The 19,548-nt window shown below is 44.7% G+C and overlaps 1 protein-coding gene across 2 annotated transcripts in view; it reads left to right on the plus strand.

Moving 5' to 3' along the window:
• SLC16A1 (solute carrier family 16 member 1) overlaps positions 1–19,548 on the plus strand; it is a 42,774-nt gene that overhangs the window by 306 nt on the left and 22,920 nt on the right. The window lies entirely within an intron of this gene.

Genomic DNA, 19,548 nt, shown 5'->3' on the forward strand with positions numbered 1-19,548 from the left:
ATGGGGGCGGGGGGGGGGCGGGCGGACGGGCGACACGAGCCTGGGGAGCCGGGCACGAGGTGGAAGGGGCGCGTGGCGACGGTGGGGTGGTGCTGGCACAGAGCTGTGGGGGGGGGGGTAAGCCCCGGGGGATGCACTAAAGCGAGGTGGTCCGAGGCCCAAGGTGGCCGGCCATCCTGCCACGTTGGCCATGGGGAAGGGGGTCCCGTTAATGATCGTTTATCGCTTTATCTTTAAGTGAGGACTGCTTGGGTCAGGGGCCATTGCATTCGTCTGTTTCCTGATTCCTGGGGATTTGCTGGGCTGGCGGGGAGGAGAGGGGACTGGTTGGCTAGCTGCTTTGTTTGAATTCAGCATGTGGTGGTTTGGGGGTGCATGGCGAAGAAGGATTCGTTAATGTTTCTGCTATGTATCTTACAAGGGTTCGAGTTGGGTATGAGTAGTTGCGCGCATGGCTTGCTTGCTTTGCATGCCTGCATTCGTCTTGAGAGATCAGAGGATATCTGACTTCCCTGTTGCACAGGCGTGCATCTCTCAGCGCTGAGATGCAGGTTTTGAATATAGATAAGCCTATCTAGCCCACACTGGGTAGCCCTAGCAACTCACCTCAAAATGATTTGCAGCAGAAGTGCGAGAGGGCTTACCATATTCCTTTAAATGTCCTATTATACTTGACAATCCTCGATTTCTCACCGCTTGGTTGTAGTTCAATGTGTGCTCTGCCTCCACTTCAGATACTTTTGTTGGACTTAATGTGAGGTGGTAAATTAAAAGTTCTATCTTTGATGGCTTTCACACACTGATGTCTTCACTAGATGTTGGAACCTCCAAGTGGTTGTACAACGCTTGGTTGTAGTTCAATGTGTGCTCTGCCTCCACTTCAAATACTTTTGTTGGACTTAATGTGAGGTGGTAAATTAAAAGTTCTATCTTTGATGGCTTTCACACACTGATGTCTTCACTAGATGTTGGAACCTCCAAGTGATGGCAACCATGTGTGAATTGACTCTTAAGTCTAGAACCAGTGGATTACTTACAGCGAAATACAAGGATGTGAGCTTGCCTTGTGAGATGATGCTAACAGGTATGTGGGACTGCTTGCAGTTCTGGCTGTGGCAAATGAACAAACATTGTTCCTTGAGTGTATCACCTCTTGTATCTTTTAAAAAGGAGGCAAACCTTTAGGAATAAAGCCTTGCCTGTTTCTTGTGTGAGCTCATCAGCATTTCAAAATAGGCACTCTTTGGACTGGGGGAGGACAACTTTCTCACAATGTGATTTGCCTAGTTTACTGTGCCTTCTTTTGGTGACATTTTGAACCTTAAAGACTGCTGACACATCAGGTTAGCTTAAAGCATTCTTGGGTACAGAAGCAATTGTGCTGAACTGGCATACTGTCTGTTGTTTTCTTCAGGCTCAGCAGTTAAACCTTCCCAATAAGGAACCAGTAATTCTGTGTCCCTCTCTGTTTACAATTTTTAATAAAGAAAGTTACCCACCTATTTAATACTTTAGTTATTTCTTGCATTTGTTGACCATCTTCCTTGGTAACAATTTCTTGCATGACCTGAGTTTTGTTGTATGGACCTATTGTCATATGGAATCTCAGTTCTATGTCAGGAAACTATGTTACGGAGTTGTTCAGGTCTCTATATCTTTTGAAAAGTACTACAGACAGTTACATAGCTGGAGGCACAGTTATGAATAGGACTGAATCATTGTTCCTGCCATCTGAGAAAGCTGATCAGGTTATGATTATGATATATCCTTTTGCATTTTTCATTTTCAAGCTGTTAATGTCTTCAGTTTTAAGTAAAATATTAATTGGTTGCTGTGCAGCACACTGTATTTCCAGATACAGAAAGGTGTTTCCAAACATTTTTGCTTCTTCACAACTTCAGTACTTATTAAACTTTATTAAAATTTTATACTAGCAAATGTGATTGGGTGACCTTAAATACATTTATCATATTCTGTCACCTCTGCTTGTAACTGCTTTCCTACAAATTTGATGATGAGAACCTTCTAATTACACAGCAGCCAATCATGGGAACATGACTGCAGTTAGAAAGCTGGAGAGACATGGATGCATCTATGATAAAGAAGGCTATTGCCGAAGAATTGATGCTTTTGAATTCTGGTGCTGGAGGAGACTCTTGAGAGTCTCATGGACTGCAAGAAGATCAAACCTATCCATTCTGAAGGAAATCAGCCCTGAGTGCTCACTGGAAGGACAGATCCTGAAGCTGAGGCTCCAATACTTGGGCCACCTCATGAGAAGAAAAGACCCTGATGTTGGGAAAGATTGAGGGCACAAGGAGAAGAGGACAGAGGACGAGATGGTTGGACAGTGTTCTCAAAGCTACGAACATGAGTTTGACCAAGCTGCGGGAGGCAGTGGAAGACAGAAGTGGTCCATGGGGTCACGAAGAGTCAGACACAACTAAACAACAACAACAACAACAAATGATATCTATGATAATACCACAGAAAACAAATGGCCTGTAATGTACATGCAGTACTGGAGACCCATTTCATTTTTATGTTTAAGGCAATGGGATGATTGCTCATTGCTTTGCTGTGTGATCTGTTCAGTGTATCTTTGCCTCAGCATGTGTGTCTGTCTGAGTTCTGCATGCATTTGATTAAGCCATGTTGATGGTGGTTAAGCACCTATTTCTGCACATTTCAGAAATGTTGCAGTCGCTTTAAGAAGAACTGCCCAGTAGAATATAGTAGTGCTGCTCACCTTCTGGTTTTGCAGCTGGCTGTTGTTAAAGAAGGAACAAAACAACTCCTTTGCACTTTGCCATTTCAGGTACAACCTTTTGGGGATGAATGCATGCCAAGCCAGTGAAGGGAGAGGGAACAGCCTTGGTTTAGGCAGACATTCTTTATAACTTCTGGCCCATATTTCCAGTCCTGTTGTAACAGCTTGGCTGTGGATATGCCTGTGCCAAGAGGCATTTCGTTTCTCATTGTTGCAGATAACTCTCTAAAATACATTCTGGTTGCATCATGTTGCAATCATAAGCTGGCCAAGTATCAATCAAGGTAGCATTGAGTGTGTAGTATGTTTTGTGTGTCCTTGAGTCTACCACCTTGGCTCTAGGCATGCATACCTGGTCAGCATCACCTATATTTTTCCACCAACCTTGTTATTTCAGTTTACCAAACACTTTCCCTATTTCTGTTTCATTTCCCTTGTAGCCCATAGTACCATATAGCTTTTTGCATCCTGACATTCTGAGTTCCTTGCCTTCCTTGGTGTTGCTGGTTGAGTTCTGAACAAATAAGGGTGTGTTGGCACCTGTGTACTTTTGCAACTTATCTTTTCATTCTAGTTTCCCCCCGACATTGCCCTGGTACTAATCTTTTCGCATTATCTTTTATATATGTATTTCCTCCTTTTAAGACTGGTGGCTTCATCTTTTTTCTTTTAGAAAACATTTCCTAAAGTAAAGCTGCATTTCCATAATTGGATGCATGTTAATAGCATAATAATGGAAGATAGGGGAAACTTTATGATGAAATGGATGTGTCTGTGCAAGGCTAGAACAAGTATCTCTTTCCTACTCTATAGCTTCTAATCATATTAATTATACTTTAAACCAGTCTTCATCTCCTAGTGAATAGTAAAAAACATTAGTGAGGTGTATTGTGAATAGGCATGTTTTGGCAAAATTGTTATGTAGAAAGTTTCCATAATGAGGGAAAGGGCAGTGGCTGGGAAAGATACCATGAAATAGTTAGATCTGGCTGATCATGGGATGATATCAACTCTTTCAATAGAAGGTGAACTGTGGACAATGAGAGTAAAGCTAGATATGGTCTGAGGCAGGGGTCAGTGCCGGAGGGCGGGGGAGCGCGTGCCCATCCGCGTGGGCATACACTATTTCCGGCGCACTTCCCGGTCGGAGGAGCACCGGAAATAGCTTGTGCGGATGTGCACGGGCATCCTCCGACCCCAATGTGCACTGGAAATAACGCATGCACATGCACAAATAATGCTTGTGCATGCGCACAAGCTATTTCCGGTGCTCCTCCGACCTGAAAGTGGGCGGCTGTGCAGCGCAATGCCGGTAAGAGTGGGCGGTGGGGGTTGCTGCGGGCTGCATAAATGAGTCCCTCAGGTCTTAGTTTGGGGACCTTTGGTTTGAGGTGTTCATACATCTTTACTCCTTTTAAACTTTTGCAAATAACTGATGAGATTTTCTTGACAAAATAATAATCCATGGCTATATATTTTTTGGGGTAATATGGAAAATAATAGCTTTTGCCATTTTTCATTAGGAGTTTGATGCAAGGGGAAAGGTTTAAGCCTCTCCCCTATGCTATGATCCAAATGCAGACCTCTCAACAACCCTTTGGGAAGTTTAATTGAAAGCAGAGATGCAATCCACTCGTTTTTGCTCTCAGTGAAAGATCATGGAGATATAGACCAGTGTTTCCCAACCGGTGTTCCGCGGCACACTAGTGTGCCGTGAGACACCGGCTGGTGTGCCGTGGGAGGGAGGCGGGCGAGAGGCGGCGGCGAGAGGCGGCAGGGAGGATCCGCGTCGAGCCGGGGCGGCTCCGCGGTGGTCGTGCCGAGCGGCGGGGCAGCGCGCGCAAAAGGGAGGAGCGCGAGACAGCGGAGGAGGAGGAGGCCGGCATGTCCGGGCAGCAGCAGCAACAGCAGCAGCAGCAACTCCCGGCGACGGCTCCTCCTCCGCCCGCTATCGCAGCCGCCGCCGCCTCAGCTGCCGCCGCCGCCTCAGCTGCCCTCGCTCTGCTGCCTCCTCCCACCCCGGCAAGGGGGAGGGAAAAAACTTTCATTTTTGTGCGTCCCTCCCGGCGTGACGCTGCGCGCTGACGTCACGGGGGCGGGGCTTTAATGGTGGTGTGCCGCGAGATTTTTTTCTGGTAAGCAGGTGTGCCGTTGCCCAAAAACGTTTGGGAAACACTGATATAGACCACATTATTTCTTTGTATGATTACATTCAAACATAATAAAAGCCCCTCCAAATCCTGCCACGTTCAACATTTTGAAATTCCTTGACTTCAGTAGGAACAATTCTTTGGATAATTTGGCATTGTTTTAAAAGCAGTTAAGCGTTTTTCACAATGATTAACATGAACAGCCAATAGATAAGTTCACTTCTTCCCACTCTCACAATTTTACAGTAGATCAACTTGAAATGTAATTCAAACGAAACTCTGATTTGCTGTACAGTGAGAACTGTCCAAGCAAAGCTTCCTGCTCCTTATGGAGCATTATCCATGAATCTTGTGCTTCTCATGCAATCTAGAGCTGCCAGTGGATTAACTTCTTTAACAGAGCTGTTTTGATCTTAGCTACTTAACTGAATACTAACCCACAGCAGTGAGGGTTTATATAACACTTTAGCAGCCCGATCCTATAGTTCTCCTGCGCATAACTGTGGCAGAAACCACAGTATAGTGGTGTCATACATTAAATAAAAGGAGTAGGGTCATAACAGATAAAGAGTGCCCCCATCGCAATACCTGCCTGTACCCTTAACTATCTGTGTTCAAAGCATAGTGTTGCAGAAGGAATTTGAAGCAGGCCTGTTTTGACTAGGACCAGGAAGACAGTTCAAACAAGATAACTTGTACACCAGAATATACTGTAAGAAACCGTCCCTGTGGAAAATTATTCATGCTGCTTTCTAACCTTGGAGCACACACTGTAAAGCAGGGAAAAGATTTCAAGGCTTTGGGTGCCCAGGCACCTGCTTTGGTTTATTTATTTATTTCCGGTGGTTGGATTTGTTGCTAGACCCATGTTTTGGCATTCAGAATAGCAGGTTCTAATGCCCATTCTTTTCATTTTTTTTATTTTTTTACTGTTGGAAGGATGCAGGTGGCGCTGTGGTCTAAACCACTGAGCCTAGGGCTTGCCGATCAGAAGGTCGGCAGTTTGAATCCCCGCGATGGGGTGAGCTCCCATTGTTTGGTCCCTGCTCCTACCCACCTAGCAGTTCAAACGCACGCCAAAGTGCAAGTAGATAAATAGGTACCGCTCCGGCGGGAAGGTAAACGGCGTTTCCGTGCGCTGCTCTGGTTCGCCAGAAGCGGCTTAGTCATGCTGGCCACATGACCCGGAAGCTCTACGCGGGCTCCCTCGGCCAGTAAAGTGAGATGAGCGCCGCAACCCCAGAGTCGTCCACGACTAGACCTAACGGTCAGGGGTCCCTTTACCTTTTTACTGTTGGATATATGCTGTTTTTATACTGATTTGCATCATTTTCTATGCAAAATATTTAAGGATAAACCTCAGTATCCGTTAATTTACTGACTTTATTCAACATTGCATAAAAGTATTCCTCTGTTGTAGGGGAATGGATCTACAAAACTGTTTTTAATTTTCCTGGAGCTGGAGGCCTAAGCATTTCAAGTCTTTTATTTAAATGAACAGGGTTTGTTTAGATGAGTAATTTGGAAAGTCTAGTGAGTCCTAGCACAAATAAATTCCTGAACTGACAGCATGTTTTGCATGATGCAACTGGGTTATATAAGGTATTGGTAACTGTTACCTACGTTTTCCCATTTCAAACTATTGGAATAGACTGAACTGAATTGTAAAGATCACAGAGTAAACTGAACTGGTGTAAGACACTGTTCTAGAAGTCAGTCCTAATAAGGCAGAGAAACTTCTAATTTTTGTGTGGAATAAAGGCCTGGTTACAGAGATGCTGTTCTGTGAATAGGAGATCTATCTAGCTGGTGCCTGAATGGGTTAGCTTTTTGTTAATCTGTGCTAACTCCATTTACTTCTAATATTTAAGATGTGCCAATATTAATTAAAACCAACCTGTTCAATCAAGTGCTGCCGATGAGAACAATTGTACTGAGTGGCTCTAAGAGATAAAAAACATTCTGTCAGGGCGTTGAGCTACACTGCAGTATATCCACATAAAAATGAATCTATTGGCTCATAATCTCTAATAAATCTAGAAATGAGAACCATGGAAGATCAAATAAAAATCTATAGTAATTTAAACAAGAGATGCATTGAACATCTCATTAAATAGAACTGCAATATGAAGGTTCTATACATTAGTGACAGAGCACAGAGCTCATTCTCTCTCCTGCACCTGATAGACTGTCCCATGTACAGCCTATGGCAGGCTTTGCCATCTTGGTGCCTTCTAGATAGTCTGTACTACAAATCTTTTCAGCCCCAGCCAACAAAACATTACTTACATGGGAAAGGATTCCATCTTAACATACCACAGTCCTCTTCAGGCATTACATGGGAATGAAATACTAGGGCATCAGCCATCTTTCCTCAATTGTTACCAGCTGTGTGTTTGCCACTTATTGTCCTATGCTCATCTTGAGATTTGTGGGATAACATGAACATAAATGCATCCCGTGTTGAGATTATCTTTATTAATACATTTGAATTCTGAGTGTACTTTGGAATTGTACCATAACCTTGGAAACAGGGTGAATGCTTCCATCTTGGTGATGATTTCTAGTCCTGAACTCTTGTCTTGAGATGCTTCACAACTGATGGGAAAAAAATACAATTTTGTTTATGGGTATCTTGATTCTAAGTCAGTTTTTCTTTAGTGAAAATCTGAATCTCTTATTTCATTCCCTGTAACTTTGAACACACTGAGTTATAAAAACAAATTGCACTATTCGTACTAATTACACTCTTGTTTCTGCTATAAACCAGCAGGATAAGGGACTTCAATTCAAGCTGGCTCTGTTTTTGGCTAGCTATGCTGTGCTGTGCCGCAGCATATAGCTTGCAAAACTGCATCAGTTCCTAGTCACAATCAGGAGTAATTTAGACTTATTCTTGTATTGAATGAGTCTCTCTCTGGGTCATTTTGGATACTGTTAGCCTGGTGCGCACTAGATGTAATCATTGTGAGAATTAACATATGGATAGGACCCTAACTAAACAATAATATAATACTGGGGGGAAATCTAATAATATCTTTTTAACATTCATAGCCTTATTCACTTGATCTGGAGCCAGTTCCTAGTGTTTGAGATGAAAATATATTTGTTTGCACACTTTGTTGTACTTTGATCTTGTGCTGACTTCTCAGAGCAGGTAAAGTTAATATGGCAAGACTGTGTTTTAATGTCCTCTAACTTTGTATGCATGCAATCTAATGAGTCCCATTGTAAGATACAAGACATTGCAACAGTGGCGTAGCATGGGTTGTCAGCACCCGGGGCGAGGCAAGTAATTTGCGCTCCCTAACCCGTGGATTTGCGCCCCCTAACCCTAACCCCCAGATGTTGCGCCCGGTGCGGCCGGCCCCCCCTGCACCCCCCACGCTACGCCTGCATTGCAATCTGACTTTGTTTTAGTGTTGGTAAGTAAGTAATGGGGTGCTTTTTGTCATAATTGTTAACATGATTAGTATCTGAAAAAGACAATTTTGAAACTGAGAGGTTGCAATTTTATTTTTCTCTATGATATTTCATTTTGGGCTGAGCTTGAGCATTGTCACATATAAGTGATTTAACACTGACCTTGCTGGTCCATATTTCCATGACAGACTGCAGATGCTCCATAGTTCAAAGACTGGAGCAACAATTAGGAAGAAAACGGTTGGGAAGAAATGTGAGAGAGGGTGACTGGGAATCATTGTGAACTTCCAGGGGAAGGAATCACTTTTGTAAACTGATGAAACACTGGCTTTCTCAGATCTGAGGTTTAAGTCCTATGTTACTTCAAAACAGATAGGCTTTCTGCCTGGTGAACTGGGGAGGGGACAATATTCATGTATGTCTTGATAAGAACTTGTGAACTCTGGAGGGCATGTTGGGGCTGAACATTTATGAGTAGTGTGTCAGAATGGAAGATCTCAGTGATTTACTCGATTTACTTCCAAGTAGTGTGCTTTAAACTGCTACCTGAGAGATTTCCCATTAATACAATGGAGATTTATTTTCTGATTTGGAATATTTTTCAGAACCTAAAATTCTTAAAACTTGATTTCAGCTTGAAGGAGGTAGACAGTAATGTTACTTCATACTTGATTTCCAGCAATTGTGCTGGATTGGTAATATAGCAGAATATAAGAAGCGCCTGCTGGGTCAGACCCACCTAGTTCAGCATCCTATTCTCACGGTGGTCACTCAGATGCCCGTGGGAACCCCCGGAGCAGGGCCTGAGCAGAGGAGAGCACTATCCTCCTCTGCAGTTTCCAACAAGTGGTATTTAGAAGCATATTGCCTCCAATAAGAAAGAGCACAGTCATCATGGCTAGTAGCCAGTGATAGCCTCTGTCACATGCTTTTATCACCTGAGCCTCAGTCTCTCTCACCTGCAGCTCCTACCTGTGTGCACCTTTCCTCTGATTATTCCGTTTTTCCAGTTTGCCTTCTCTTGCTCTCATTCCTTTGGTTAGCTTCTGTGACAGTCTTCCTCTTCTAGGACCTCATTATTATCTAGGTCAATGGTTCCCAATTAGCTAATTACTGAGAACCTCTGTTTTTCAAAAGCCAAGCCACAGACCGCCTACTTTTGAAAATTTTGATAACTCTCTGGTAGTTACCTCTGCAGAGCAATTTTTTGAACAAAAAACAATGGATAATAAGCAAAGGATAATGAGCAACAATCTTAGGTATACAAAATAATAACAGATTAGGGCTGAGCGATATCTGGTTTTCAACATTGTGATAGATCAGCAGCTAAGTATCACAATATATCACAATGTCTGAAATTGGGGCTCAGGCATGGGGATGAGCGAAGTAGCAAACACAAGAGATCAGACGGGTGGGGTGTGTGTAGATCAGGCTTGGGGATGTAGGAAGCAGCAGCTGCGGAGATCCTGCAGGTGGGGTGAGTGCAGATCAGATGGGGGTTGGGGGAGGAGATGAAGCAGAGTCACCTCCACTGCATGGATTAAATGGGAGGGAATAGAGATGGGGTGCATCAAGCCGCCGTCAGTGGGGCAGCCAGTGGTGGCAGATGGAAAAAGCGTTTGGCATAATAATCATTTCCTACTGATATCTGCTCCATCTTTTCCCTCTGGCAAGGAGTTACTCAACTCACGAAAAGCGCAGTCATTTGTTCTGCAGTTCTTGTGGCAGCCTCCTCATTTTAGGCAGAGTTGCTAATCCAGAAGCTCTATTGTTCCCTTTCTACCCCCACATGATTCTCAAAGTATTTTCACCCACCGCATGAAGCTTCTTCTCTTCCCATTCATTTTGTACCTTAAAACCCACTCTCCCCCAGTGTCAGCTTCTTTCCTTCCTGGTCATTTTACATTCACTTCTTTCTTGTATAACTTCTTTCCCCTCACATCCCCTTAACCATTCCCTGTCTGTCGTTCCTGTTTGCTGCTGTTATATATTAACTTTTTATCACTCGCTATAAGTTGAACGCTTTCTCTGGCCCTTTCCTCTCAGAGCATGCAAGGAGGTGCTGACCCAACACAGTGGTACCTCGTGTTACAAACTCCGCTAACCCAGAAGTAGTTGCTCCTGGTTGCGAACTTTGCCCCATAATGCGAACTGAAATCACGCACCAGAGGCAGGCCCCATTAGCGAAAACGTGCCTCAGGATAAGAACAGTTTCAGCTTAAGAATGGACCTCCGGAGCGAATTACGTTTGTAACCAGAGGTACAGTGGTGCCTCGCAAGACGAAATTAATTCGTTCCGCAAGTCTCTTCGTCTTGCGAGTTTTTCGTCTTGCGATGCACGGTTTCCCATAGGAATGCATTGAAAATCAATTAATGCGTTCCTAGGGAAACCGCCTTCAGACCAGGTCCGGGGACAGTCTGTCCCCGGACCTCTTCTGAAGGCTGGGGGGGGGACAAGGGCTTTTCTTCCCACCCCCAACATTTTAAACAACCCCGGGACAGCGGAGGACTTCTCCGCTGTCCGGGCGATCTTAAAATGCTGGCCGGCGGCATTTTAAAATCGCCCCGGGACAGCGGAGGACTTCTCCGCTGTCCGGGGCGATTTAAAAGCCCCTGGGAAGGCAGGCAGGGGGGACAAAGACTTTTGCCCCCCGCCAGCCTTCAGAAGAGGTCCTGGACCTCTTCTGAAGGCGGGCGGGGGGCGAAAGTCTTTGCTCCCCCCCGCCTGCCTTCAAAGCCCTCCGGGACAGCGGAGAAACGCGCTGTGTTTCTCCGCTCTCCCGGGAAGGCAGGCAGGGGGGAACAAAGACTTTCGCCCCCCGCCCGCCTTCAGAAGGTGTTCCCGCCCCGCCGCCCGGCTTCGGAGCATCGTTCCGAAGCCCGTCGGTGGCGGGAGGAGGCGTTCCCGCCCCACCGCCCGGCTTCGGAGCATCGTTCCGAAGCCCGGCGGCGGCGGGAGGAGGCGTTCCCGCCCCACCGCCCGGCTTCGGAGGAGGTCCGAGGACAGTGGGGAAGACGCGCTGCGCTTCCCCGCTGTCCCGGATATTTCCCTATGGGCTGTCGTCTTGCGAAGCAAGCCCATAGGGAAATTCGTCTTGCGAAGCGCCTCCAAAACGGAAAACCCTTTCGTCTAGCGGGTTTTCCGTCTTGCGATGCGTTCGTCTTGCGAGGTACCACTGTACCACTGTAACAGGACTAAGGCATGTCTGGGAGAGCAGGGGAACAGGCAAATGAGGAGGCAGGGCTGTGGCACTGTAAGTAACATTCCTGAAAGTAGCCCCACGCCCGCTATCTGAAATGCTGCTGTAGAACAAATTTGACTAACTTGCATATCTTGGGCACCTAGATGTGAGTTTAGTTGTGTGGAGTCCCCCCCCCCCCCTGTGCATTTTAGTATTAAAATCACCTAGCATCAGTGTTTGAAACTCTCATTGTTCTAGGCACATTTTGTGATAGGCAATTTCATTAGCGCAAGCAGTTTCTGAGCAACGGACGCATTACTGTGCCTAAGATTTCAGATTAAAACTGCAGAGTGGAAGGCAAGGAGGACCTTTTTCTGCCTCCCCTCTTCCAGCTACTATTTAAAGGCTGGAGAAGAGACCCTTTTAAGAATATTAAGGCGGTGGGCAGGGGAAGGACTAGACTGTGTGAAAAATGAACATAATATTTTAGCTGCAGTTCATTCATTTTCAGCTTGTATTCTTGTTATTAAAAAGTGTGCCTAGACATTCCGTTATTGCACCCATATCCTAGTGGCATTCAGCTCCTAGCTTTCACATCTCAGTTTCCAACGCTGCTTGCCATCAAACTGTAGTGTTCTCAACTCAAGATTTGTACACTTACCATACAAGTATGAATTTAGAGGTGTCCCTGAGAGGGATGTTTAAGCATAACTTTGGAAGGAAACTACTTGGAAGGCTGGGACACGTGTGGTGCTGTAGTCTAAACCACTGAGCCTAGGGCTTGCCAATGAGAAGGTTGGCGGTTCGAATCACCGCATCGGGGTGAGCTCCCGTTGCTCTGTCCCTGCTCCTGCCAACCTAGCAGTTTGAAAGCATGTCAAAGTGCAAGTAGATAAATAGGTACCACTCTGGCGGGAAGGTAAACGGCGTTTCCGTGCGCTGCTCTGGTTTGCAGAAGCGGCTTAGTCATGCTGGCCACATGACCCGGAAGCTGTACGCCGGTTCCCTCAGCCTATAGAGCGAGATGAGCGCCGCAACCCCAGAGTTGTCCGCGACTGGACCTAACAGCCAGGGGTACCTTTACCTTTACCTTTACCTTTACCTTTACCTTGCTTGGAAGGCTGCTAAATGAAACTTTTGGTCTGTGCCACTTGTGTGTTTATCCGTAAGCCCATTCCGCCCCATTTCTGCATTCTTTGTTTTTAAGCCAGGGGAGAGCATTTTAAATATGCATTTGTGAACCTGTTCCTCACCCTCCTTAAAATATACATTTTATAGTGTACTACATGTACTAGATGTAGGAACTCCTTGTCACCCTCATAAACATCCAATTTTATTATCCCAGGGGGGGAAAAACCTACAACAACATTTCAAGACGTTTATAAAATACTATGTAGATAATCTTTAAAAATATTCTAATCCATTAGAATCAATATATTCTGAATTCTTAGAGCACTGTTTAAATAAAGTATCTCAACGCTGTCCAGCAACAAATGTGGAGAATTCAAAGATTTTGGTTTTTCTTTTTATGTAGAAGTTTTTGAGGGACCAGTTATAGTTTATATGTTCTGGCAGTACAGATGATGCCCAAGACAACTAACAAATACAGTGGTGCCCCGCAAGACGAACGCCTCGCAAGACGGAAAACCCGCTAGACGAAAGGGTTTTCCGTTTTGGAGGCGCTTTGCAAAACGAATTTCCCTATGGGCTTCCTTCGCAAGACGAAAGCCCATAGTGAAATCTCCGGGACAGCGGGGAAGTGCAGCGCTTCTTCCCCACTGTCCTCGGACCTCCTCCGAAGGCTGGCGGTGGGGCGGAAAGCCCTTCTCCCCGCGCCAGCCTTCGGAAGGCTCCTCTGAAGGCTGGCGGTGGGGCGGAAAGCCCTTCTCCCCACGCCAGCCTTCGGATGGCTGTCCTGAAGACTTGCGGTGGGAGGAGGGTTTTCCTTCCCACCGCCAACATTCAGAATGCTGTTCTGAATGTTGGCGGTGGGGAGGAAAAACCCTCCTCCCACCGCAAGCCCCGGGAACAGAGGAGAAGCGCTGCGCCCCTTCCCCTCTGTTCCCGTACCTGTCCTGAAGGCTTGCGGTGGGGAGAAAAGCCCTTCTCCGCACCGCCAACCTGGTAAGCGGTTTCCATAGGAACGCATTAATTGATTTTCAATGCATTCCTATGGGAAACCGTGCTTCGCAAGACGAAAAACTTGCAAGAAGAAAAAACTTGCGGAACGAATTAATTTCGTCTTGCGAGGCACCACTGTAAATAGCTCCTTATTTGCTTCTCAAGAAATCGTTTGATATTTTAACAGAATCTGGCTTATACTGTGATCTAATTCTTTGGTTTCAACTGGCTGAGGAGTAAATAGTTGTTCCAGATGCTGTTTGAAGGAAGTATATGCAATTCCTTAAAAGTAGTGCCATTTTAACAACAACCAGCACTGCACAAATATGTGCAAATTAATCTCTCATAGAGGGATGGGGGACTTGTGGCGCTCCAGCTGTTATTGGCTAGTACTCTGGGATTTTGAGCGGTATAGTCACAGGTTCCCCATCTCTGTTCTAGAATAAGTTTACCATATTTCTTTCAATGAATCTGGGGATACTTTCTGGATGTCCCATGGTCATATTATAAAGTAGTTGTGTTCTGTGTTATAAATCAAGCACTGCTAGGAGTTGCTTCTTTTCCTTTTCCAATCTATGGTATTTCTCATCAATAAAAAAATTGAGTGTGGCACGAGCAAATTTTTATTCTGAAAGTGTGGCCCGGACTAAAAAGTTTGAGAACCACTGGCCTAATCTATTAAGGTTGTTCTTTCGACACTTCATCTTAAGACAGACCAATTTTAACACCAAGCCACCTTTTCCCTCCCCACTCCTGCTTAGATTAACGTCCAGCAGGAAAACCGGAAAGCTTGGTCACTGTTATGTGTCACATTGGATGGCCTAAAAAACATATTTACCTGCTATGAATCTAAAGTGCTGGCAAATTGCATTGTTCTTGTGAAGGAGAGGCACTGCTGCCACTTTTGTAGAAGTCTATCAGTCTTCTGCCTTTCCTTTACCCAAGTTCAGAGACTGACCACACAAAGAACATCTCTTTTTTCAGGTTGCTTATGGGATATGCTGTGGCTGATGTGAAAAGGAATGTTGTATCGTTTCCACTAGTTGAAAAACCCTCAGTAGTTCTCTGTCTGCCTGTTGCTGACCTTAGTTCACCCTGTGAGCTTTGCAACAACCAAGGAGGCCCTCAATTGTCTATTGTGTGGTGCTGAGCCCTTGCAAGCCCCAGATAGTCACGTATACCAGGCAGAGCCAGATTTTCTTCTAGCCAAGGGGACTGAGCAAAACTCCACTTGAAACAAATTATTTTTGTCAGATGAAACAAGAGGGGAAAGTGACTATGATGAGTTTTATTTAAGCTTGTGCCTCTTCAGATAAATACTGTTGAGATTTTGTTCTGTTCAGACGTTTTCTTCCTGTTGAGCAAGAAGTTTGTCCCCTTTTAACTGCCTTACAGTTTTTTTAACCTATCCAATTAACTGGGGAGAGGTTTTCCTCTGTAGATAGGGTGGTGACACAGCTCCATTTGAAAAGTGCACATAGCCAGATAAAAGGCATTTAAACCTATTCAGAAGCACTATGTAAACCCATCTTGTGCAGCAGAGGCAGTATAGGGTAATTGCTTTATGAACTGATAGGAGAAAGACCTTGCTTGCCATATAGAACAGAGTTTGTTATTTACCCACTCCAGTAAAACTTTAGATATGTTTTCATGTTTTAATTATTTTGATACTACTGCCAGTGTCTGGTAAATATTGATTCCAATGTCTTTTAGTTTAATGCTTGCAATTAAATTGACTCTCCCAAACCCAACAATAATTAATTAGGCTGGACTTCATAACCATAATTTGAAATAAAGCAAATGGAGTAACTTGCATCATGTACATTGTGGCCAAATCGTTTATATAAAAAGCTGAAAATGCTTATGACCTTGAATGGGCCAGTAGAGCAAATCTGGCTAAGCTTTTTCAAGAGGCCTTTCTCAAGGGGCAGGCACTGGAAAAAGCCCTGTTTCTGGTAGGAAGTAACTGCTTCAAAATCTGGTGACACCTACAGAAGGGCCTTGTCTCTCAATGCGAACTGTTTCTTTCTCTCTCTCTGTGTGTGTGATATGAAGATGCATAGCTGGACTTAAATTTGTTGGCCTGCACTTTTAATTTTGGCTGGGAACAAAATTATAGCTAGTGGACCAAAGTAGTATCCAGGAAGCAAACCTACAAAATCACTTACAGCTTTGGATGTCAGAAGCAAACCTGGACCTAGAGAATTCCTGGTTTGTGAATCTGATTTTTAAGCAACTGTGACATCAAACAGGATCAGCATATATACTGCCACTCTAGGCAGTGCGCCAACGGTTATAAGTCTGGATTGAGTATCTCACTCATCTAGTCCGCTACTAGACTTTAGAAAGATGTTCAGGGAAGCCACTGACTCACCTGTCTTTGATGAGAATACAAGAAGGGAGCATACCAAATAGACTTGTCTCCAGTTCCCAGATACAGTTAGCCTCATAAAAGATCCCTGTGGAACTTTGCTGGATCTCTCCCATGAGAAGGAACAGCCTTATCAGTCTCTCAGCACCACCTTCAAGATCAGCCTTCTTGAAAAATAGAAGCGGAAGCATTGCAGAACCCCTGCACTTCGTCTGCACAATTGGCTTATAACTGGTCCATGTTTCCCCTATCTACCAACACAGAGTGTTGACCAGGAAGACAAAGGCACTTTCTGCCCTGAAGTCCAGCCAAAATCCATTCCATCCATGAGTTCCTGAAGCTGTTTGGCCATAGCTTATTATAATGACTTCTGACTAGAAAGGAGAAGCTAGACATTGTTCTGTAACTTCCCAGTGTATGAGGTTCCATGGAGACCCTCTCCCTTTTTTAGCAGAGGCCTGGGTATTATAACTGAAATATCTTCCTCCAGGTTTAATGTTTGCAAGCTTATATGCTCGTTTGTTTTTTAAAATATATAGGCCTGGTCAGAGACTTAAAATTTCCAACTGTTCCACTTGCTCAGCTAAGTTATGGAGCAATGTTATGAGCAGTGCCTAGCTAACATTACTGCAAATCAAGGCTGTGAATGGCATGCACAGCTGGGCTCCTGGAGATGGGCATGTTATGCTCCATGTTCAATAGCTGGCTTATATACAGCTAACACCTACTGGAGCTTTGGGAAACTTTGGTCCAAACAAAGCTAAGCTTCAGGAGCAAAATACTTGACAAATGCAGGACAACACTATCTCTCTAGAGAAAATGATGCAACTAAATATGTTGTTGGGCCCTGATGAAGGCTGCTTACATGTGTGTTTGTGTACCTGCACTGATCAGGTGTTTACTAGCTGTTAATAAATACGGTAGTAATTTGCAAAGATTTTAATGAAGGAGCAAGTGATTCTGGCTGGATTTTGTTAAAACATTTGGTGACAGAGAGGTACTTCATACTTGCACCTCTTTCCCTCTGCACCACAGAGGAGCTGGAAAAACATTACAGTTGCCCGAACAGGTGTGTCATGTGCATGCTGGTCATCAGTTGTTCATCTGGTACAGGCTTTGGTGTTCCTTAGCTTCCTTGCATCTGTGTGGTGATGTTTGTTAGATCAGTTTCTGGCATTCATGATTGTAGAATGGACTCTTGAAAATGGGCAAGTGTTTTCAGAAACCAGCGACAATAGTAGTAAAGTGTGTTTAGGTAAAGGTAAAGGGACCCCTGACCATTAGGTCCAGTCGTGACCGACTCTGGGGTTGCGGTGCTCATCTCGCTTTATTGGTCGAGGGAGCCGGCATACAGCTTTCCGGGTCATTTGGCCAGCATGACTAAGCCGCTTCTGGTGAACCAGAGCAGTGCACGGAAATGTCGTTTACCTTCCCGCCGGAGCGGTACCTATTTATCTACTTGCACTTCGACGTGCTTTCGAACTGCTAGGTTGGCAGGAGCAGGGACCGAGCAACAGGAGCTCACCCCATCACGGGGATTCGAACTGCTGACCTTCTGATCGGCAAGTCCTAGGATCTGTGATTTAACCCACAGTGCCACCCGCGTCCCCTAAATTGTGTTTAGGCCTATCTTAATAATTCTGACCAGATAAATATACAGTAGATCTATAAACAATATGCAACTATTTTAATATTTTGGTTTTGAAGAGCTTGGAATAATTTGAAGCGAAGTGGGCTAACCTGAAGAGGACTTGTTGGAAATGAAAATTCTTTGTATTTTGTTGAACTTTTGCTTTCCAAAAGGGAGCAGAGGTGCCGGCTCAGTTCTTCTCATTAATGTCTTTCATCAGCAAGTCTTTTTCAAAACATTTGGCTTTAGTTAGCTGGCTAAAGTGAAACAAGAACAGGTGGTATGCTGGTAACTGAGCACTTCCTACAACTAAACCGTTGAGCCTTCTGCTGAAAAACTGGGAAAACAGCTATTTAAGAAAGTGGGTGGTAGGCACCAGCTGGGGTGAGGAATTCACTTTTCTTTTCCACATAGGAGGGGGTGCTTAGTCTAATATGGTTGCCTGTGAATACAGTAGTACCTCAGGTTAAGAACTTAATTCGTTCTGGAGGTCCGTTCTTAACCTGAAACTGTTCTTAACCTGAGGTACCACTTTAGCTAATGGGGCCTCGCTCCGCCGCTTGATTTCTGTTCTCATCCTGAAGCAAAGTTCTTAACCCGAGGTACTATTTCTGTGTTAGCGGAGTCTGTAACCTGAAGCGTCTGTAACCGAGGTACCACTGTAAGAAGGAAACCAAGGAATATATTTCCCAACAGCTTTGTTTTGTATGGAGATGCATGCAGATTTAGTCAGTGGCCACTGCAATTCCAAGGTCCCTGGGAGGGTGGGTTGGGGGGGGGATAGGACATGTGGGATCTCTCTGAGGGTGGAGAGTGACAATGGAACTCAGAGGTAAGTAGGGCAAGGCAAAAAGGTGGTGTGCTGGAGGCAAGCTGCAGGGAGCAGGGAGGCTTGGGTCAAATTCCTTCCCAGTGCCCCCCTCCACAATAAACCCCCTAAACCAGGGGAGCATTATCCTAGCCTAGGAGCTGTTGGTGTTTGTTTCCTTCTCATTGTTGTACATGAGAGGGAAATTGTTGCTGTGTGTGTGTGTGTGTTGGAACCCTGCAAATGAACAGAGGAAATGCATTGTTTGCTCCTCTAATGACCTGGTAGGGCTCCTGCTGGCAGGGTAGAAGACTGCATTTAGTTATCCCCAGCCTTAAGAATTGCACGTGTTTTCTCAGCATTGTAATCCTGTGCATATTTTCCTAACCCCAAGCCCCACCAAGCACAGTGGGGGCCAATTTCTGAATAAACCAGTGTAGGTTTGTGCTACACTATCTCTATTACTGGGTGACAGCACTAACAACTCCTCATAAACAAGATTATTCCATCTCATGGAAAAACTCATAGGAACACGAGACTTAACTGCTTCCCAGTGATCATGATTCTCACTGGGATGGTAGAAATCTTACTATTGATTACATTTATAATGCACCCTGCCCTCCAAGGAGCTCAAGGGAGCGTGCGTAGTTCTTCTCCCCATTTTATCCTCACAACAACCTTGTGAGGTAGGACTTTATGTTGTGAACCGCCCTGAGATCTTATGATGAAGGGTGGTATATAAATCTAATCTAAAATAAATAAATGGATGGATGGTAGCAGCTTTCTTGAATACCATATTCTGTGGTGGCGCTGTCCTGTAAGTTAGCGAGTGGGAAACACAACTGCGTGTTTCCAAGATGTGGAGCTGAATGTTCCTTCCTGGACTTAGATATGAGAAAATTGTTACTGTGTCCTCCATAAAAAATTGTAAAGAGAATCCTATGTCAGATAATTATGTTGCTGAATTTACAGTACTTTGAAAGTGCTGTGTAATTCTACAATTATAAAGTTTGCTTCTTCATAAAGTGGCACAGTTAAAAACCTGTTGTGCAACATCCTGGGAATTTCTGTTTTGCTTCAACACCCTAATTGA

Source organism: Podarcis bocagei (assembly GCF_964188305.1).
Source record: "Podarcis bocagei genome assembly, chromosome: 5".
NCBI lineage: Eukaryota > Metazoa > Chordata > Lepidosauria > Squamata > Lacertidae > Podarcis > Podarcis bocagei.